The sequence below is a fragment of the Orcinus orca genome, chromosome 6 (genome assembly GCF_937001465.1).
Source record: "Orcinus orca chromosome 6, mOrcOrc1.1, whole genome shotgun sequence".
Classification (NCBI taxonomy): domain Eukaryota; kingdom Metazoa; phylum Chordata; class Mammalia; order Artiodactyla; family Delphinidae; genus Orcinus; species Orcinus orca.
Genome location: NC_064564.1, coordinates 37,730,776 through 37,753,664, shown reverse-complemented (window position 1 = coordinate 37,753,664; position 22,889 = coordinate 37,730,776). Strand labels below are relative to the sequence as shown.

The 22,889-nt window shown below is 41.4% G+C and overlaps 1 protein-coding gene across 8 annotated transcripts in view; it reads left to right on the top strand.

The window, feature by feature from the left end:
- Positions 1-22,889, top strand: part of NTRK2 (neurotrophic receptor tyrosine kinase 2) — a 384,042-nt gene that overhangs the window by 310,759 nt on the left and 50,394 nt on the right. The window lies entirely within an intron of this gene.

Genomic DNA, 22,889 nt, shown 5'->3' with positions numbered 1-22,889 from the left:
TGGAAACCGGGAAGTCATGATATTGAAGATTTGGGTTGTGTTCTAACACCTCAAACCACCAATTTTGTTTTCTTGTTGTTTTGCTTGATTTTTAAAGGGAGAGGGATGTAGGAAGAAAAAGAAATAAATGTTCTAGAAATATATTACCTAAGAGGGTACAACTTAGAACTCCACTAACTTTCATACTAGGTTAGGGCTGGTGAAGAAATGCCTGCGCTCGCCTTTGCTCTGCCCTTGATGATTATGCTTGAGGAGGAGCCTTCTCAGTTCGTCTCCTGCGCTCCTCCCTGCAGCCTCCCTCACCTCCAGTGCCTCTGCCCGTTAGCCGAGCTGACTCTCCTACAATTAGTCTCAGACAATGAATCCATTGCCTTGCTGCGTATTCTTCTAGAGATTGATATGTGGGGTTTCTTCCTTTGTCACCTTGATGAGCGCTGTCCACGTTTTATACAGCAAGAAAGGATGGAGACCAAATCGTAAAGGATTTTCTTGGGTGTGTTTGCAGGAAACATGGGCAGTCTTAACTTCAGGTGTTCAAAACAGAGTTGCAGAGCACCTGTCCTGAGTCTAGCAATGACTGACTAGTTTATTCCAGAGAGCTAAAACATGGCGGGAGGTTACCTGCCAATGGATGCATCTTCTCCGTTAGCTCTGCTCCCTTGGCAGGAAGGGGGGATAGGGGCGTTTCCCGGTCTCAGGAGACAAAGGAACACGTGAGTTCTTCCTTAAGTGCTGATCTTGATGAGCATCCAAGGAAGAAACATGTGGCCCAAGCAATAGCTCTCCCTTTCGCAGTAAGTTAATAAAGGTTTCAGAGTGCCTGGCACAAAATAAGTGCTCGATAAATATTTTCAACCTTATCATTATCCAAATCGATAAAGTTATGCTTCATTCTCAAAACCGGGACTGAACTAAGTAGAACTCAGTGTCCTTTTCTACAATCTCTAGAAAAATAATTCAGAGGAAGAAGACTGAAAAGCTCAATGATATGAAGATAAATTACCCAATCAGAAAATAGGCAAAGGATTTAAGTTTCTTTTGGTGTCCCCAAAGAAAATGTACAAATGGCCAATAAGTACATAAAATGATGCTCGACATCATTGGTCATTAGGGAAATGTAAATCAAAACCACAGTGAGGTACCATTTCACATCCACTTGGCAAAACAGACAATAAGAAGTGTTAACGGGGATGTGGAGAAATTGGAACCCTCATAAAGTGCTGGTGGGAATGTAAAATGGTGCAGCTGTTTTGGAAATAGTTTGGCAGTTCTTCAAAATGTTCCACACAGAGTCACCATATAACCCAGCAATTCTACCCCTAGGTATATACCCAAGAAAATTGAAATCATATGTTCACACACACACACACACACACACACATACATACACACATGCACACAAACTTGTACACAAACGAAATAGCGGCATTATTCATTATAGCTCCAAAGTGGAAACAATTTCAGTGTCCATTAACTGGTGAACAGATAGAATGTGGTCATCCGTATGATGGACTATTATTCATTAATTAAAAGGAATGAGGTACTTATTCATGATACAACGTGGATGAACCTTGAAAACACTATGGTGAGTGCAGAAAGCCAAGCGCAAAAGGTCACATACGACATGCTTCCATTTATATGGAATGTCCAGAAGAGGCAGATCCATACAGACAGAAAATAGATTAGTGGTTGCCAGGAGCTGAGGGGCAATGGGGAACGAGGAGTGACTGGATATGGAGTTTCTTTTTGGGGCGATGAAAATGTTCTAGAATTCTATAGTGTGATGACTGTTTAGTATATGTGTAAATATACTTAAAACCATTGAATGTATACTTTAAAAAGGTAAATATTATGGTATATGAATTGTATCTCAATAAAAAAGCCTAAAAAATACTAACAAAACAGTGACCATCGTTATAGACATGAGAAGTTAGCCTTGGTCATTTATGCATTATAAAAACACTGTCATTTGTCATCTACCATATATTCTGATTTGTTGAAAAGAAAATCCTCCACTTAAGTGACATTTTCCTGAAGTATTTCCTTCTGAACTGATTGGAGGAAACAATGATTCCCAGTTCCTTTATTTATTAAATGGTCTTCATGGAACTATCCCAGTCATTAAGAAATGTTCTTCAGATGCCGCATTGATTTAATCCCCCCACCATGGTCATTACTCAGTGGCAGCTGCAGGGTTTGTATGTTTGCTTGGTTATTTGTTGTTCCCATTGAGAAGGAGGAGAAAAAATGGCCTTTTGTTGGCCTCTATGATAGGTGGGCCTGGGTGGGAGCCGGTAGGAAAGTGGATGATGGGTGTGAGAACCTGACTATTTGATGGTAGCTTAGGACAACTAAGAAATTATGCATTCTATTTTGCCTTGTCTAAAATTTCAAAATGGTGGTACACTTTTTGGTTCCATGAAAGTATTTATCGTCATAGAACTCATTTGTAGAATATTATTGCTTATTTAAATATCAAAAGTCTGTCAGTAGAGTCCATCCTCTTGAGTTTGTCAAATCGACAAGTAGAAGCTGGTGCTCTGTTTCTGCAGGTGAGTTGAGTACATCATGCAATGGCTATTTCCCAGGACGCTCTTGCTTTCACATGAGTTACCCGCCTGTTGGATCATCCACAAGCTTAGCATTGAGCCTGTCCCCATCATAGTGTCTCTTCATCTTCTCTGCCACGTCAGCTGGGGAATGTGTTCTCCTTACAGCTCTGGTTTCTCATTTGTGGGCACATTTTCTTCATTGCTTTGTTCCTAGCTTCTCCCAAAGCCTGCACACTCCAAGGTGGGGAGCTGCTGTGGCCAATGTGGGCCGTCATCACCAGTGTTAAGTATCCTTCCTGCCACAGTAACGAAGGAGGATTTTTGAGTTCACCAAGGCTATCTTATATGGAAGGATGGCGATTGGGCCTAGAGTCAACTGGATTATTAAGGAGCAACATGTCCCTCATCTTTAAGCAAGAACCAGTCCCAATGGCAGCCTGAGCCTCTGTTCATGGTGGCTTGTGAGCAGCCTTGCAGGGTGGCCCCAGCTCTGTGCGATCCATGGCAGGAGGGGCGGGTGGCAGCTGCTTCTCCATCATGGGGGAGCTGGCAGCACCAGGAAACGGCTGCCTCGAGGCTTCCACCCTGTTGCAGCTGAGCTAATTATATCTTCCCAAAGAAGGAAGAAATCGGAACACTACATTTGCATTGAAACCAGCCTGATATGGCAGGTCCAAAATTACTCTAGCATTTATGTTCTCTGAATTATTTTAATTAGCAGCTCTGCAGTACCAGTCTTTCATTTCATTTTTATTCCTTCCCTCCACTGGCAAAGCCTGGCATTTAGGAAGCATCTGAACCAGATTCCTGTCAGAGACCTAGGATCTCACTCTACTTGGTCATTACTATGCCACAGCGTATCCACTGCGTTTTTTTTAATGTGCACTTTGGTATTTTCCACAATTTGGCTTCAACATGCATTTAAAATGAATGTGACTGTTGGCAAGTAGAGAGCCCCAAACATCTGAAATCCTCGCTTTTAAGTCTTATACCCCTTTGGGCTTTAGCTTTATGGTGGCAAGAGGTAAGAAATCCTATCCTTTAATCCATCTTTCACTTAAGAAGAAAAGAGAAGGACGCAGAATCGGCAAATTGATTAATGGTGGAGATTAAAAGAAGCAAATAAATATAGCTTGGCTAAGCAAGGCCATGGTCAGAATCCTAAAGTGTTAAAATGATATAAACAACAAGTCTAGAAATCATCTTCAAGTGCTTAATACAGTTTATGAACAGCAGAGAGAAAAGACGACGGTTTTTCTTAAAATAAGCTGATATAACAAGTAGGAAAAGAACTGTTTTGAACTTCAGTACGTTGTCCCTTAATCTGCCCACCCTGAAGGAAGAGGGGTAATAAACTGGAAAATAAAGTCCTGAACCATAGAGGAGAGGAGAAGGCTTAGGTAATTTAAGAACTGGACAAGCACATAGGAAATATTCAAGGATGAACTTTCATACCTTGGTCTTTGAAAAATTGTATTTATTTTAAAAGAAATATTTGTATGTAATGTGAACATTTCTAGATAGGTAGGTAGGCGGACAGATGGATGGATGGATGGTTAGATAGATAGATAGATAGATAGATCTCAGCTCATTCCACAGATGTCTTTAGTGTGTTGTGTAAAATGCCCAGGTCATTCCCGCTATGAGGACCAGCATGGCATCTACCAATTCCAGTTCCACCTCCTCCCTGACGTTCTCCACACAGAGTAATGGCTCACAAATCTGTGATCCCTCAATACTTCATATAAATAAGCATTACAGCATAGAGCACGTTGCATCATGGAAACCTGTTCATGTGCATGTCTTCTCATTGATATGAGAGCAGGGAGAGGACAAGTCTAATATATCTTTGTATCTGTGCAAACTGTAAGAGTGCAGGACACATACTATGTGTGCTGAACAGGACACACATAAGGAAAAGCCTTGATGAGCATATCTTTTTAGCCCTGTTGATGAATACAGAAGATACTCAGATTTGCAGATACCCTGTCTGTGAGTCTAGGAGTGCTGTCTTCAGGAAGTAAAGCCAGAGATATAGGGACATCCTTATTTCAGACAATTTATTTTCAGTAGAAAGCTCAGAGCTTAAACTTATTTACATTAATACTATAATAGAAAAACTTCTGATATACTTTGCCTAGAACCCATAAAGCCAGGCATGGCATTCATTTTAAGAGGCAACACAATCCCTTCCTGAAAGAAGAATGCCTCTATGTCATTAACTCTCTTTTGCAGATACCATTTCCTTATTTTCCTCCTTAATAGATACTCACACAATGACTCTTAACTTTCACATGAACAATTATAGACCTTTCTGGTTGGGTTCTTTTGATTAAAGTGGCCCCAGAAATGTAAGAGTTTGTTTATTCTTTGAAATCATCTTCAATTTATGCCTTGTACAACAGTTAGAGAGAGCGCAGTTCAGAGGAACCTGTCTGTTGGAGAGAAATCAGAACACTGAGTTCAGACTAATTCTATATAAAAGCTGATTGGCATAAATTGTTTCAAGATTCTAACTTGGCTTAATTTGTATTCAAGCCGCCCTATGAACCTTTCACATATGCTTTGGAGTTGCAACAGGGTGGGTGAGTATTCATTCATTCATTCATTCATTCAACACACATTAATGAAGCAGCTGCTATGTGTTAGATACTGTACTAAATAATAAAGGAGGATGTTTTAGACACGTGATAATGTGATGAATGCTGTAATAGAAATATGTACTGGGAACCCTAAAGAGAAAGCCACCAGCCTACACTGGGAAACCAGAGTAGGGTTCACAGAGACATGACATTTGAGCTGGTATTTAAGATATGAACCCAAAATTGCTCTAGAGGCAAGAAGGCTGTGGGCCAGGAGGGGAGGAGCGGAATTCTTGGCATAGGAGGTAGCATAGGACAAGAGATGGCAATGTAAACATTGCGAAGCGTGGCCAGGGAATGGGACTCCTTTGCATGCCTCTGAGGCTAAAAAAGTAGGCTATTTAGGCTATTATCAGATTTCACGGGGGCCTGTTTGCCATGCCAAAGACTTTGGACTTGGTCCTTTTGTCAGTGGGAAGCCACTGCGAATTTTTATGCCAGAAAGTGACATGTCAGATTGCATTCTGGAAGCTTATGAAAATAGATCCGCCCAACAGATCCCCACATCTCCACTGCTGTATATATTTGCTTGGCCTAGAGCAGCCTCTCTCAAACTGGAACCATGAGCTGTCAGAGGCTGTTCACCAGTAAAAGAGATCCATGGTCACTAAGGTAAGAATAATTTCCTTTCTACAGAACGCCTCAGAGCCTTTAATCTATTACTGGGACTTGTGGCCTTTTAAGAAGGGCTATGGAAAGCGACCAAAGCCTGCACAAGAGAGCTGGCCTGGAGATCCTTTGTCCAGGGGCCTGGTTTCATCCATTTCCTAACTAGTAAAGTCTGTTAGCGGGAGATGGCATAAATCCTCTTGTTTTTTCAGTCTTCTTAGTCTCTTCTTCTTGAAATCAAAAGTCCATCCGCTTTGTACATGGAAGTACTACATACAGAAATTAAGTGTGCTTTCAGGTATGCTGGAAAGGAAGGTAGGCCATAGCCTATTGACTTGGTTGGGCCAGAAGGATTCTTATTCCTCAGAGTACTGAGAGGTATCCTCAGCAGGTACTTTCTCCCATTTTTACCCATTTTTGAAGCAGTCAGGCCTCAGCTATCTCATGTCTGTGACATTCCATATCTTTGCATCACTGAGACCGGAGCTCCTTAAAAAAGGAAGCTGGCAACAAAGAGTTAGCTGGAGTATAGAGGAAAGAGCATCAGACTGGGGTCCTAAGGGCAAAGGTTTGGATCTCCAATTTCTCTCTTCTAACTTTATGATTCTATCCATTAGGAATGAATTTAACACTTAGCTACTAGCAATGCCCTAAGCAGATAGGGAGTTGCTTTTGTTTGCATGACAAGAAGTTCACAGGTAGGCAGTTTCTGATTGGTTCAGAAGCTTTTCAATGTCAGAGCAATTTTTTGGCACTTGGCATTTTCTTGGTCTTTTCCTCATGGCTGAAAGATGGGTGCAGCAACTCCAAACATGTCAAACATGCAATTGGAGGAGGAAGGGGGCAAGATGGCTACAGAGAAAAGATAGTTTCTACCTGCATGCCTTCCTTTCATCAGGAAGTAAATCTTTCCCAGAACATCTCCTCTGCAAAGACTCCTTCTTATATTTCACTGGCCACACGTGGGCCAAGACTAAGGACTGAATACACTTGCAGAGATCAGTGGCTTTCTGAAGACCTAGACAAACTATGGTTCTACTATAGGTAAAAAGGAACTGAAAGTGAATGGGTGAATGGGTTTGGGAAGAGCAAAGAAAACCATGCCATACTCACCTGATGCGCCCTCATGGTCTCTCTTTCTTTATTCTCAATGAGCTCCTGCCTTTAAAGCTTGTTGAGGACAATAAATAGAAGTGGCACATAATCAGTGCTAAAAATACAAAAGTGCTGGCGTTTTTCAGTAGGAGATTTTTACTCCTCTGTATGTAATGCTTCTTTTTTCTCAAGCCGCTTTTAAGATTTTCTCTTGGGTTCATTGGCTTTCTTGGATTTGTGGGCTTATAGTTTTCATCAATTTGAAATTTTCTGACCATTATTTGTTCAAATATTTCTTCTGTTCTACCTACGTACTGGCTAGGGACTCCAATTTCACTTTTATTAAACTACTTAAAATTGTCTCATTGCCCACTGAGCTCTTTTCATATTTTCAGATTCTCTTCTCTGTGTTTCATTTTGGATAGTTTCTATTACTCTGTCTTCAACTTCCATAACTTTTTTTCTTCTGCCATGTCTAATTTTCCATTATTCCCATCCAATATATTTTTCATCTCACATATTCAAGTTTTCATTCCTACAAGTTCAATATGGGCCTTTTCTTATACTTTCTAGTCTTCTAGTTAACTTCTTAAACATGTGGAATGCAGTTATATTAAATGTTTTCAGTATATTTGTCTGTAGTTCCATCATGTGTGTCAGTCCTGGATCAATTTCCATGGATTGATTTTTCTCATCATGGATCTTATTTTCCTGCTGCTTTTTATGCCTGGTAGCTTTAGATTGGATGCCAGACATTGTGAATTTTATGTTGTTGGATGCTAGATACTTTGCCTTCCTAAAAATATTTTTGGGCTTTGTTCTGGAATGTGGTTATATTGCCTCAAAGCTGTTTGATCCCTTTGTGTGTTGCTGTTAAGATTTATTAGGCAGTATCAGACCAGTGCCTACTTTAGAGCTAATAATTCCCCACTACTGAGGCAAGATCTACTAGGTACTCTATCTAATTCCCCATGAATCATGAGGTTTTCACTCTGCTTCATCGGGAACTGGCAGTATTACTGGTCCTGTGTGAGCACTGGGCACTGATCCTTTTGGACAGTCTTCCCCAGCCATTGATAGTGTCCTCACATGTGTGCAGTGATCAATACTCAGCTGAATACGTGAGGGGCGCACTCTATAAATCTTCAGAGTTTTCTCTGTGTGCAGCTCTCTCTTCTTTGGTATTCTGTCTTTTCCATTCTAGTCACCTTGATCTTTCCGGGCTCTCTGCTCCATCTCCTTAATCCAGGGAGCATGCTGGGCTCCACTCGGAGCCCTCTGTCTCTTTCAATGAATTAAGCTTGGTAACCATAGAACTCACTATGTTTGTTTCTCATCTCTCAAGAATCGTTATCCCTCATTGCCTGTTAACTAGTGTCTTGAAAATAATTGTTTCATATACATATATTTAAGCCGGTTTTTGGTTGTTTCAGATAAGAAGGTATATTTTTTCCCTGGTACTCCACCTTGCCTAAAGGTAGAAGACAGTCGCCATTTCTCATGATTAATATGTCATTACAAAGAATCTATCAGTGAAACACTTACAAACTGCAGTAAAGAAAACAAGTTCTCCCACATCTTTAGAACATCTACTTCCTGTGAAGGATTTTTTTCTTTTTAATTAAATAACTTACATTTACATAATACTTCTTCTACAGTCAAAGTTTTCCTGCCTACACAAGATTATTACTTTAGTAAGACAGTAGATTGTCTCCATCTTCAGTGAGTATTGAGCAAAAGGAAATTATCTAAGCTTCCCTATTACCTCTGAGAGATTCCCCAGGCTCAAAGTGTGAACTGGTTCAAGAAGGCTTTGGAAAAAGATGTGTGGGCAGAATATTAATAATGCTCCACACTTTTTACATTTTCCCACAGTCATTGTCCTGTGGTCAGAGACAGAGCACCTTGGATGGATAAATGACTGAATTAGTCCAAGATGGTACTGCATATATAATTTTTAGCCATACTTCTTCAATATGTAGATTCTGAATGAGACATGTTCTGTTCCCTAAAGAAAACCACAAATCTCTTGGGGAGAAGAAACATAGTGAATCACTCTGATGCTAGGCAGTATGATACAAGTTGTGAAGCGTAGAGATAAATTGACTTTTATTGGCATGTGGGATGAAATCTGGAAAATTCTCTGGAAGAATTAAGATTTGACCTGGGTCTTAAAGGAAGAATAGCAGATGAAGGTGTTATTGAACTTAAAGACTATTGCAGATGACTGAAGTTATAATCAAGACTAGGTGACCTGATTACAAGTGCTTCTTGGGCAAAATGTGCATCTTCTAATCTTGACCTCCACAATGCCTCACACAGTGCTGAGCATTTTCTAGGTTCTTAGTGATAATGATAATTGCCTAAAAGGAAGGTCTGAGAAAGATTATATACCATTCCCCCGGGAGTCTTTAAAAGTAAAGATGTTATCCACCATAGTGGGTCTTCAGGATGGAAATAGCTCCAAGTGCAAGTATGATTTGACTCCATCTCTCAACTCTCCATAAAACTTTCTTAGAATTCTGTCCTCAAGCAGTTAGTTCACATTCCTGTTTGGTCTATTTGTCCAGATTTGAAAAAAATTATAAAACTACAAAAGATTGTTACGACAACCTCACCTAATGCTGTGTACATGCAAAGACATTAAAAACTTCAGGATTGGACATCCCTGGTGGCGCTGTGGTTAAGAATCTGCCTGCCAATGCAGGGGACATGGGTTAGATCCCTGGCCCAGGAAGATCCATATGCCGTGGAGCAACTAAGCCCGCAAACCACAATTACTGAGCCCGTGTGCCGCAACTACTGAAGCCCGCCTGCCTAGAGCCCGTGCTCCACAACAAGAGAAGCCACCCCAATGAGAAGCCCGTGCACTGCAACAAAGAATAGCCCCCGCTCACTGCAACTAGAGAAAGCCCACACCCAGCAACAAAGACCCAATACAGCCAAAAAATAAATAAAATTTAAAACAAACAAAAAAACTTCAGGATTGATTCCTCTGCAGAGTTGCAGCAGCTTCTCTTGGTGGTCATTCCATTTGTGGTCATGAGAACTTAGTACAGGCATAAAACCTGAAAAATTCTACTGACCAGATAAAAACGAATTCCAAATTGGACTCCACTAAGAGCATTTTCAAACATAAAGTTGCTTTATGATATCCAACTGTGAGACAACTTCTCAAATTCTCTTCATGCTAATGGAAGCATAGCAGGGTTACCTTGCCTGGTACTATCGTGCTCCCCACTCTATAGGCTCCCAAGCTTGACCATACCTCTGAATAGCTCAAAGTGCTTTCTTCAAAATATTGATTACTAGGCCTCACCTTAGATATACTGATCCAGCATCACTGAAGATGGGAATTGGGAATTTATATTTTTAACAAGCTTCTTAGGTGAGTCTGATGGACAGCCAGGTACAAGAATCGCATGGGTCCTGCTCAGCAGCATTTATAGAAAATAGCTAACATGGTCTCATCTATGCTAAGATTCATATAGTAACTTTATAAAAGATCTTAATTATCAAGCTTCAAAAATAGAATAGGTGCTGTTAAAAATTCTTTCAAACTTGACCCATTGTTTTCCTGATGGAGATAGTGCTATAGTAATTAATGGATTTTTTAGGACTTCCAGTGGGAAAAACTCTTTGGATTTTAATCACTATCGTACAGTCATATCCTACTCTCCTTATCTTCAGAGCCTAGATTCATTGAACCATGGCATTTCTGAATTGGTAAATGAAATATTATTTGATACTCTCCCCTCTCATCCTAGGAGGTGAACTTAACTCATTGTCTGGGTAAGTATTGTCAAAGACAACAGGAGGATAGAGAGAGAGACAGAATAAGTAGCAGGTTCAAACTGCTGTGACAGGTGCCTGGACAAGCCAACATCAGATCAGCGATGGCTCCCTCCAGGAAGGAACCCGGGCTCCCTGGCTGGCGCCGCAGACTAGGCAGACCCCTGCTGGCCTTCTCCGTCACTGCATGGTTGTATAGCCGTGTGGGCGATGGTTCGGGCCCTGTGCAGGAAAAGCAAGAAAAGACTTGTGAGGAGTCAAACAGCTTGTCAAGGTATCCTTGTGGGTGTCTGTATTGAAGTGTCACAGTATGAAGGCTTTTTATTAGCAGCTATTTTAGAATTCTCACACTGAAATGGAACAGTTTCTTCCCTACATGGCATTTCCAGGCTGGCTTCCTCCCTCACAGCCCTATGACAGCATCAGCCATCTCCTAAGGGGGTGGAACATGACGCTGGGCTCCTTTGACGGCAGAGCCCGGCGATGTGGCCCACACCCTCAGCCCTGGAGATAATTTGGTTCATTCACATGTTGCTGATGACAGGGATACGGCCGTGGAGGGTGAGGAAGATTTGAGGCTCATTCCTCAGAATTTGTTTGAACACAGAAACCTTTTGCGAGGGTATAGAGGGATTGATGCCCCAATTTTCAGGGCACAGAGGGAAAATTTACTCCAAGGTGAAGCTGCACAGGGAGTTAAATCCAATATCAGCATTTGTGTGTGTGTGTGTGTGTGTGTGTGTGTGTGTGTGTGTGTGTGTGCAGCTACCTCAGGTGTCTGCATGCTTCCCAGCTCTTTTAAGGCAAGTAGTGAATTTCTTCTGGAAAACTCATTAGGCTTCATTGTAGGAAACAATTGTGACCTTAAAAGACTCGTGTTGATGTGTTAGAGGGTTGATGTTGGGTCTTGTAAGGAAGACTAACATTTACTGGCCTTCTTTAATATCTCAGCTTGACATGTAACCTTCTCAACCATCTTTAGCATACTGATGAAGAGAGTAATATTCAGAGAGGTGAAGTCAGTTTCCTGAGATGCCTAGCTCACCCAGGTGGCAGAGCTGACATTTGAACCCCTGTTCTGGAAGGAGAAAACCGTGTTCTTCCCACTCTGAACCTCCCTGGTGCCTTCAGCACAACCACAGCTGCCTGGTGAATTCTCAGAGTTCTGCCCTTAGTGGTCATAACAGGTCCATCTAGGACACTGGCTCACTGGGTAGGACCGTGTCCTAAAGCTTTATTGGCTGCAGGAGAAAAGGGGATACTTTAAATTTCAGAACAACAATGTCGTGGCCCAAGCGCGGTTTGGAAGAAGAATTTCCAAACACAAAGTATTTTAGAAAAGAGTGAGTTTATTGAGAACAAAGAGCAGAGTTAGTGAGGGGCGCTGCAAATACAGTGGGCCGACTTCCTGATAGACCAGGGAGAGCCGACCTGCTTTGTGGGCTAGTAGCCATCTTTTATAGCCTCAAGACAAAGAAAATTCCTGCTGGCAGGCTGACATTAGGTGATTGGTCAGGATGCTACAAGGTTACTACATGGTGATTATTTTACCTAATAGGGAGTCAGGGGGCTGTCTGGTTTAGATTAGGAGAGCCCCTGACAATAGTTGCTATGGGGGCTCAGTTAATTCCGGAGTTTTGGTCCTGTGTCCTTGACGTAGGGCTCCACACACAACCTTAAAGGGCTTCAGATATAGCCAGTCTGACTTCTCAAGGAGGGAATCTGGATTCTTTCCAGATGCCAAATCTGGTTACTACGCCAAGGAACATGGAACCAGCAGACCTGGCTCCATTCTCACCTGCAGTATGTATGCAGCGTGCAGCTTTGAGCAACTCACTTCACTTCTCTGACCTTACTTTCCATCTTAGTGAAATGGTGAAGAAGTCTGTTCTGCCTGCTACTTAGCGCTGTCATGAAGCCACCATGGAAGGTGTAGAGAATATGTATGTAAGTTATTCTTCTTGATGTTATCAGTGAACAGGGACAACGTGGAATCCTGTGGTATATGTTGGGCTCCGCCTCCCTTGTTTGGAGGAGTGCTCTCTTAGATAAACATCCCTGAAACTGGGATGGGTTCCTAAGAATGTGGGCATAGTCTCACATCTTTATGGAATAGTCTCAGGGTGCTGCCTTTGGGGCACATACACTGGCCATCACTCTTTCCTTCAATTCTTGCCTCCTGGATTTATGACATACATCCCACAAGTGTTTTACAGCCACTCTTTATACACTGTTGGGCACCCCCCGCCCCAGGCTAGAGTGATGTGTATGAGGTCTTTGATAATGTCAAAGGGCTTCCCTGATCCTTTCTGGCTGTTGATTTTTACTCTGTATTTCTTCTACTATATCCATAAAGACAACTTTAGCTGCTACCACAGGAAGCACGTTTTAATATTCTGTGTGATATACTTCCTTTGTCTCTTTGTGGTTGGTTCAGAACTATCACTTGCTTACCTTTGGCAGCCATGATGAGTCATAACTATTTGCTTGAGCATGAAACACGTGTCATAAAAGGGAAATCATCATGGCCTAAACTACACACACTGCAGTGCAAACTTGACTTAGACAACGTAGGACGGCCTCTGCCCTTTAGCAATCTGATGAAGCCTAGGAACTCCTTCCCCAAATAAGGCTTTAAATGCATAAAATAAAGTACACGGGGGCTTCCCTGGTGGTGCAGTGGTTGAGAGTACGCCTGCCGATGCAGGGGACGCGGGTTCGTGTCCCGGTCCGGGAAGATCCCACATGCCGCGGAGCGGCTGGGCCCGTGAGCCATGGCCGCTGAGGCTGCGCGTCCGGAGCCTGTGCTCCGCAACGGGAGAGGCCACAACAGTGAGAGGCCCGCGTACCGCCCAAAAAAAAAAGTACACGGGGATGAAAAGGAACACAATTACATTGCAGTACATTTACGTGTTTAAAATGTGATATAATAATGCAAGTGTTTTTGTTAAAACATTCAATAATGAGAGCTGGTGGCAGGTCTAATAACCACTGTAGTTTCAAAGTGATGAGCATAAATGATGTTTTGAGATATCTGCAGCAACAATAATGTAATATGAAAGTATCTGATCTATGTGTGACAACTTCACACATGCTGCTGATACTACTGTGGTTTGTGGCCGATGTTAAGAATTGGAAATGCTAATTTTTTGATAGGTTAGTGAAAATTAGATGGAATCCAATCCAATCCAATCCAAAGAATCCACACATTCTTTTAAAAACAACTTTGAGGGGCTTCCCTGGTGGCGCAGTGGTTAAGAATCCGCCTGCCAATGCAGGGGACATGGGTTCAATCCCTGGCCCAGGAAGATCCCACATGCTGCAGAGCAACTAAGCCAGTGCGCCACAACCACTGAGCCTGCGCTCCAGAGCCCGTGCTCTGAAACAAGAGAAGCCACGACAATGAGAAACCCGTGCACCGCATGAAAAGTAGCCACTGCTTGCCTCAACTAGAGAAAGCCCATGCACAGCAATGAAGATCCAACACAGCCAAAAAAAAAGAATAAATAAATTTATAAAAAAAAAACAACAAAAAAAACCTTTGAGCTCTCCATGTATTCATCTCCTTAGGGTTTCAAATTGCTCTTGATAATACTTGTGCCATTTTTTCTAGATTTAAGGTCAATTTCCTTGATGGAACCAGAGAATATCAAAATAGGAATTGCACAGTTAACTCACTCAATAAATACTTCGGAGCACCTTATGTGCACTAAGAGGAAAAAAAGTGAGCAAAAATCGACACATCTCAGCCTAGTGGAGCTAATGATCCAGCTGGGGAGCCAGGCATTAGTCAGATAAACATATGTAAATAAGAGCTGTGATAAGTGTCATGAAGCAGATGTCCTGAGGGCTGCAAGAATCTGTAACAAGGGATCTGACCTGGTATAGGAACTTTGGGAAGACTGAGGTAGGAATCTTTGAGCTTCATCCTGCAGGTTGGGTTAACTAGGCTGAAAGAGGAGAAAAGTACCCTCCACGCAGAGAAAACAACAGGTAGGAAGGCCGTGTGGCAGAAGAAGCAGAGCAGAGTGAAGGAAACAAAAGATGGCCAGTGTGCTAAGCACAGAGCAGGGGGTGCAAAATTCAGATGGAGAAGCAGAAAGGAATTACATCACATAGGACATTGTCAGCCATGCTAAGGATTTTTCATTATCATCAAACAGTGAGATGCTGCTAAGAATTTTAAGTAAGATGTGGGATGGTGCAACTCTGGAGAGCCAGAGCAGCTGTAGGCAAATGGGCTAAGAGGTTCTTACAGAAGTTCAGGAAAGACACGATGGTATGGCGGTCACAGGTGATGACAGTGGAGGCAAAGCCAAGTGAAGAGGCTTATAAGCTATTTAGAAGGCAAAATTGCAGGACTTAGTAGTGGATTGGGTGTGGAAAGTACAAAGCACAGGAAGTCAAGGATGTGAAATAGATTTCTGACCTGCATAGCTGGACAGACAGTGGTGCTATTCCCTGTCCTGGTTTTGGAATGGGCTGGCAGACAAGAACTCAGTTGGCACATGCTGAGTTTGATGTAATTTTAAGCCATCTGTATTTCTAGGGTGTATATTTCTTGCTCTAACAAGCAAGAGGACACTCAGAGGAGGGTGGTCAAGAAGTCTAGGACCATGCCATAGGAGGGATGATTGAAGGAATGGGGAACGTTGGGACGAGAGAAAGGAAGACCTAGATGTAGACTCAGTAGCTGTCTTCTGCCCCACAGATGAGGACAGTAGTTCTAGAGGCCAGAACTTGGACTGCTGGGTAAAAGTTTCAGGAAGAAGATTTGGCACCATGTAAAGAGGCTGTGAGGGAGAACTGTGACAGGGGTTGCCTTGACAAGAGATGAGTTTCTTGTCACTGGAGGGAAGCGTCCAAGCATAGGCTTTCCATCTTCCATGATGCTGTAGAAAGGGCTCAGTGTTTTGTAAATTGTGTTCTGTGGAACACAGGGATTTTTGTGGAGGGTTTCAGTGATTAGTTCTATAAACAGTTTATTTAAATGTCATCTGCTTATGTGTACTATAACCATTAATATAACTATTATTACTAAGTGCATTATAACCATTAATAAAAACTAATGGAAACCAACATGCTCAGATGGGTTGCACATACAGTTTTAGTACACTGGGCAACAGCAAACCTTTAATGTGTTTTTGTGGTTTGATTTATAATCCATAAATGTTACCAAGGTAAAATTTTATAAATAAATTCAGACTGATATGATGCATTTTTATTTGACTTAGCTTGGTGGATTCTGTTTTAAGATTGTATGTGAGGTAGATAACTTCTAAAGCCGTTTATCACTCAAAGATTTCAAGGTTTTCATCCTGACAATCAAAATCAGCTACCATATTCTCATTTACGTAAATTATTTTAGCCCAAACAAAAAGGATATGACCAGATATAGCTCTTCTATGTACAGGGAGAAATTCATGAAACAATCTGCTTCCAGAATCAACTGTGGTTCCAATTCACCCAACACTCTCCAGTAAGCCCTCTCCTTACTTCTTTCAAACTTGCCAAACTTCATCTGAGCTTTCAAGCCATTGATGATATGTGCATGGACTATTCTAACAAGTCTGAGGCTTAGTATCTCATTATACTTATGACATAATTATTTAACTGGTTTAAAGACCGTGCCCAACAGTTTCTCCATGTCACAGAGAGGAGAATGTTCACAGCTTTGAAGCTGTGAATAATGAAGTGGCAGTAGTTAAAGAGGAAAGAGAGAAAATAGCAAGCAGATCAGAGAAACCCAGAGAATGTTTGATTCAACTTTTTACCAGATGACTGCTTCACTATTCTCTAGATTCTCAGCAAAACTCACCAACTTTGCAGTAGAGAGAACATTCACCCAAGGACACACTTGGCTATAACCATATTCTCTTCTTGCCCGTTCAGTGGTAGAACACCCAGTGTGTCCTTAAATACTCCCACTGAAATGAATGAGAAATGAATAGAAATATGGCAGCCTACTTCAGCCTCTTGCATAGCATTCTAGGTTCTTCATTTCCAAACGCCTATACCTCAAAACCCTTTCAAGTGACAAACAGAGTTGGCCTGCTAACAAGCACAGTACTCCCATTATTAATAAAGTCAGCTGCCTGTGGTTACATGAACCCAAAGTGTCATAAGTAATGATTTCTGTGCATTAAGTACCACCCATATGATTTGCCTGTCATCTGGGCAAACCCAAACTTCCTTGGGCTTCAGTGTATGGGCCTCAATTGTGAAATGAGGGCAGTGCTTGGGTCAGATGACGTCTATAGTCCTTCTAGCCTTAAAATTCTAAGCTCAATTCCCAATTCCACTGAATTAAATATTTTCTGCCCAGAGAAGACTTAAGATCAATTTTTAGAGAATTTACAAATCTGGCAAAAATAACAAAAGCAGAGCCACACTTATGTCCTTCCACAGGAGGTAAAATTTTGGTTAGTGATATTTTTTTAAATGTGTTTCTTTGTTCTCTTCTCATACCCCAACTTCCATGAATCTTTCAGAATTTTCTTGGGGATGCATTTATCTCCTGGCCTAACAGATAAGAGGATTAGGTGGTATTATCTCCTTCTACCTTTTCTCCCTTGGAGGAGTATCCCTATAGCAGTTAAAGAAATTTGTTTATTAGCTTTATGCAGGTTTCTTTGTCTTGGATTGTATGTGTACAAGGAAATACATAAAATGGCAGAGGAATGCAAAGTTCTATAAAACCTGATAACATCTTAAGGCAGCTGTATCTGCTATCATGTTGTAGATCAACATCATCTGTGGAAAACCAGGGCCTCTCCTCAAGATGAATATCTTAGAGAGGCAGAAGAACCAACGTAAACACAGTCATGAGATGGTTTTCATTAAATAGTACACCCCAGGGTACATGCCTTGTGCTACTTGGCTCTGTTCAAATAAATTAAACATTGTCAACAGTTGTCAGTGTAATTCTTAAAGATCTCAGTTTTATAGATGGCAGTTCAGAGCTTCAGAAGATTAAAGGCCTTGCCCAACTTGAAGCCACATAGCCCAAGAGTCTTCTTTACCTCTTTAAGGCATAAAAGAGGGAGGGCTCCAATCTCATCACTCTTCACACATCACTTATAAGAGGACCGTCCTTTATTCCTTCAGCATGGAGACTGAGCAGGACAGAGAATGAGATGTTTTTGGCAGGAGGTCTCTGGTTTGGAATAGTGATTTTTCCATATATAAACCCAGTTCAGTTTCTCAAATGATGGGAAGAACAATCTTTTTTCTTCTCTTGGTTCCCACCTCCTGTAGGTCGGCTAAGTGCTTCCGAGTGAGGGTTATAGCTCCTCCTCTTTCCCTGTCCCTGTTGGCTTCAGCTTTCCCTAAGCAAGTTCAGGGAACTCACCGGCAGTTTGGAGGTTAAGAACAGCAGGCCTGGACATCCCCTTGGTGTGGCAGGTTTCCAGGAAAGAAAGCTACAAAAGGAAAGAGTAGTGTGGGAAAGCAATGTCCACTTGAATGAGATCAGGATGTTCTGAGCCCTGTCCTGGTGCTGCCTGCCTGGGGCTGCAGCTTGGCGCTGCCAGAAGGCACTTGTTGCCCTCCGCAGCCCTGGGTGCACCTTGGAAGGCGGCACCCACCCCCAGGGGAGTACACACAGTGGCAGCAGGCAGAGACAGGCCACCCAGGGGGAGTTCTCAGAGGAAGGAAGGTTCCTGTGAGGAGTGGTCAGCAAGACATTCTTACCCCGGGACTCATGAGAAGGGGAGCATTTTTCCTTCTTTCCCAAAATGCAAATAGCCTCTGTCCTTGGAATAAGAAAGATGGGTTGCTAGGCAATCAGTTCACAACAAGCACCCACCCTGCCTGTGTTTCCTGACCCCTAGAACAATGGAGACTTTTCAGTGAATGGAACCAAGATGCGGGAAAAGACATGGCAAAAATAAAAATGGAACCAGAGATTATGGACAATCTGGCTCATAGACTATGGGAAGAAAAATGTAATATGAATAAGTTTTGCTCTAGGCAGATCAGAGAAGATTTCGTTTCTTACCATCACATTGGCATTGTCATCACACGCCAAGCAGTATAGGCCATGCAACAGCCGCTGTCCCATGGTGACCCCATTTGAGGATGTGACATTGTTACCAGTTAATTAGGAGTTCTTGGGTCTCAGTCTCTTTATCAGAGAGATAATGTTTGGAATTATGTTTTTATAAAAATAATCTTTTTAGCAATTCCCATGTTTTGTTGGATCCTGTCGGAGTTTTGGTAGGAAAAAAGTGCCACACTGAGTAATAGAAGCATATTTGAATTAAAGGACTATTTACAAAAATGTACGTAGGTTTTAGGGAAACCACAGGGATAGTGTTGGACCCCATCACCTGTTGGTCTGAAGTGACAGGGGAAGGAGTGAATCCAAGAAGGGTAGCACCTGGACAGGGCCATCTGACAGGAGCTGTGACTTTTGGTAAAAGGATGTAGCCAGCCTGTGACGATTCCACACCCAACGCTCTGTCCTCTGAACCCAAGTGCATGAGTCAGCTCGGGATGCCGTAACAAAATGCCATAGACCAGATGGCTTAAAAAACAGAAATTTATTTCTCACAGTCTGAAGGTCAGGGTGCCAGCATGGTCAGCTTGTTGGTGTGGGCCTTCTTCCTGGTTATGTCCTCACATGGCCTTCCTTGGCATGTGAACACAGAGAGGAAGCAAAAAGAAAAAGAGAGAGAAAGAGAGGTTCCTCGTTGCCTCCTCTTATTATAAGGGCATTAATCCCATCATGAGGGCCTAATGGCTGCATCTAATTCTAACTGCCTCCCAAAGGTCCCACCTCTTAATAGCATCTCATTTGGGGTTAGGGTTTCAACTTGTGAATTTTGGAAGAGAAAACTCAGTCAATTGTTACCAAGGAACAATTTAGAATAGATACTCTGAAGACATTGATAGAGGCCTAAGATAATCAGAATATCTCCCTGGGAAACTTACTGCAAGATTTTAATGTATACATTCATACTAGGCCCGATATTATTCTTACCTCTTAGTAGAGCCAACTTAAACATTGCAAGATCAGGTGACGTGTCCAGGAAAGCAGCATGAAGGACACATGCTGGCCAACCTGCTTTGTTTGATGGAGGTTGTAAGGCACTGATTCTAAGAGACCTATACATATGACTAGAGAGCTCTGTTATTAGTCAACAGGGGTTCTTTGGCTTTTGTCCATTTTAAATGTTTTCATCGTAAAAGCCATGCTATAAAAACATTTTAAAAATTTTAAGAGAGAAGCTAAACCATTCTTAAACTCACATAATTACATATATGTGTATTTGTACACACTAATCTCTTATATTGTGTGTGTATATGTGTGTATATATATGTATCTACGTCTAGGTATATATGTACATATGTCTAGGTATGTATATACAGTCAGTTCTTATTATTAGCGGTAGTTGTGTTCTACAAACACTGAGATAGTAAATACTGAACCATTGCTCCTAGGGGAAATACACGGTTAGGTTTTTGTGAGCCTCTGGTCGTGATATTTTTGTCAGCTGATCAATACATAGCCTTGTTTTATGTGTGTTTCTGTTTTAAGACACTTTCTTTAATATATATTTTTGATCCATGAACACTGAACTCACGGCCAACTGTATAACTATGCTTGAATGCAGCTTATCCTGCACACATATTTTTTTCTGTAAGGTACATCATGTCCTTCTTGCCCTTAGGAATACTAGACAGCCCTTCAGCATTACCCTTGCAGACCACTTTAAACAGTGAATTCACCAGCAAAAAACATAAAAATGCAAAAAACATAGCACTAAATAGACCGTGAAAAAGGTGCTTATTTACAGTGTCAGAGCTAAAACAAGAAGGCAGAGTGTTGCCTTGTTCCAGCTTAACTGGGAATGTGAAGATGACCCCAAATTTTCACTGTGAATAACTAGGAAAGCACTGTGAGTATTGATTACAAATACATATTAGGGAGTAGGCGAATCTGCAAATACAGACTTTATGATTAATGAGGATCTGTAGCATATACACTGTGTACATATACACACATTATGTAGTTGTAATCATGTTGAACTTAGAATTCTTATTTAGTTTTTGTGCATAGTCTTCTATGATAGACATTTCTCTTGTTACAGTGAATGATCACTGTATAATGATCATTTTTGATGACTAAGTAATGTTCCATCAAGTTGAGTTACCGTAATTAGCCTAATTGTTCCCTATCGTTGGATTTCCAGATTTTTCCTTTTCTTACTATTTTAAATAACTGTGCAAAGCGCATGATTGCATGTAGGACATTTTTCTTCTTTTGAATGATTTACATAGGATAAGCTCCAATAGAGGACTCATAGGCTCACAGAATATGAACATCATTATGACTCTCAATCTGTATTGTCATCCCGTTTTTAAAACAGCTGCACAGGATACACCACGATATAAATGTTGCTGACCACCAATCCCTGGGTGTTTCAATTGCATCCAAGCCTGAGATGATTGGTGATTAAATGAAAAGTTTGGCAAATTCTTAAATAAAACACTGTCCCCTGGGTGTGAATCTGGATTCCTCTGATTATGGATGTATGATTTCTGTCCCTCTGACTGTTGATGAGTTCCTCTGGGGCAAGGCAGGAGGTCAACAGCCAAGAAGGTCCCTCCCGCACCATCCCAATACAAGGGCAGAGGCTGAATGTGAATCTGAAGGAGGGCATGCCAGGTCCCACTTGGGTAGTGTGTCCAAGATGGGACATCAAAGCATGTAATGCTGAACATGTACCTTAGAGTAGATGTAATGAAGAAAGTGGGACGATAGAAGCAAGAGTTAGTGGGTCAAACTGAGAGAGCAAGTAGTCTGAAATAAATTCTTCAGATACCCATGCCAGGTTTTTACATGAATTTAGGTGATGCCTTCACAGGTAGAGAAGATCTTTCCAAAGGAGCTGGAAAGGACAAATGACTAAATCAATCACTCCCCAATTTTTGTAACCCATTCTTGTTTTTTCTTATGTAGATTTTCTGCCTATGTGCCTTTTACACATTGAGGACTTAATTTATTTTTAACTGAGTAATTCCTTAAAATACGTGGGATGTGAGTGTGTGTGTGCATGTGTGTGTGTGTGTATGTAATTACTCATCTATATGTAATCAAGCAAATATTTTTCCTAATCCGTTGTTTTCCATTTTATTTTGGAAACAAAACATAGTTTATCTAACCTATAGTTCAAGTTGTATAATCATTGGAACTTGTTGATTTTTTCATTGTTTTCTTCAGTCCGTTGAGGAAGCATGATCCTCCAATGTCCTTTTTCTCCATAAGCGGAAGAATTGTATTTTTTAAAAAATACCATTTCACTTCAGTCATCATGTCCACAGGATAAAAAGGAAAGAGTTTTGATGAGAGAAATCATTTTGAAATGCCTGTGTTTTGAATCATTTAGCAGCTTAACCTTTAAAATGATAGTTTCTGGATGTTTATTGATTAGCCTGAAGAGGAATCTATGCAGCTAGAATTAAATTGGCTTAGTCAAGGAATCAGCTAACTCAGTGGGCAAGGGGAATAACAATCCAGTTGATGGACTGGCATCATGTGGCATAACTAACCAAGAGATTTAATTTCTGAATTTCTATCCAGTGCCTTTGTTATTGGGTAAACATTCTGATTAATGCAAATGTAAATGTACATTCTTAATGTACTTAAGAATGTTTTGCATTTTCTTAGTGCTTCCATGCAATAACACTTTTCCTTTTGATTGGGTTGAATCATGAATTATACACCTCCATGGTACAAAGTTTTAATATGAGATGTCAGTATTAGAGGTTTAGGAAAGGGAGCAGAGTTAGGTGGCCTTTAACCAAGGTGGCTTTTAGGAAAACCCACCCATGGCCACACTGCGAGGAGGGACCCAGTTTCCCTGGGTGGCTCTCACTGACTGAGGACTAGCAAAGCGCAATTGATCAGGATTCTTTCTCAGCAGGACCTTAACCTTAAATTATATGAAAGGAGGCATCTACTCTAAATCCACATGGTAGCCAAGTGCCTCTCCCTTTACATGCTAACACTGTCCTCACAAAAATCCTATGCTTTTCGCAGATCCACCTTATTCTCTTTGTCCCAAGCTCTCTACCTATTTTACCTCTTAGCTACAAACCAATGTGCTAATGATAAAATTACACTTTTGTGCACATGCCACAGAATAGACAAATGTAGGGTAACACATCTCCAGTACATGGCATAGCTACTGTT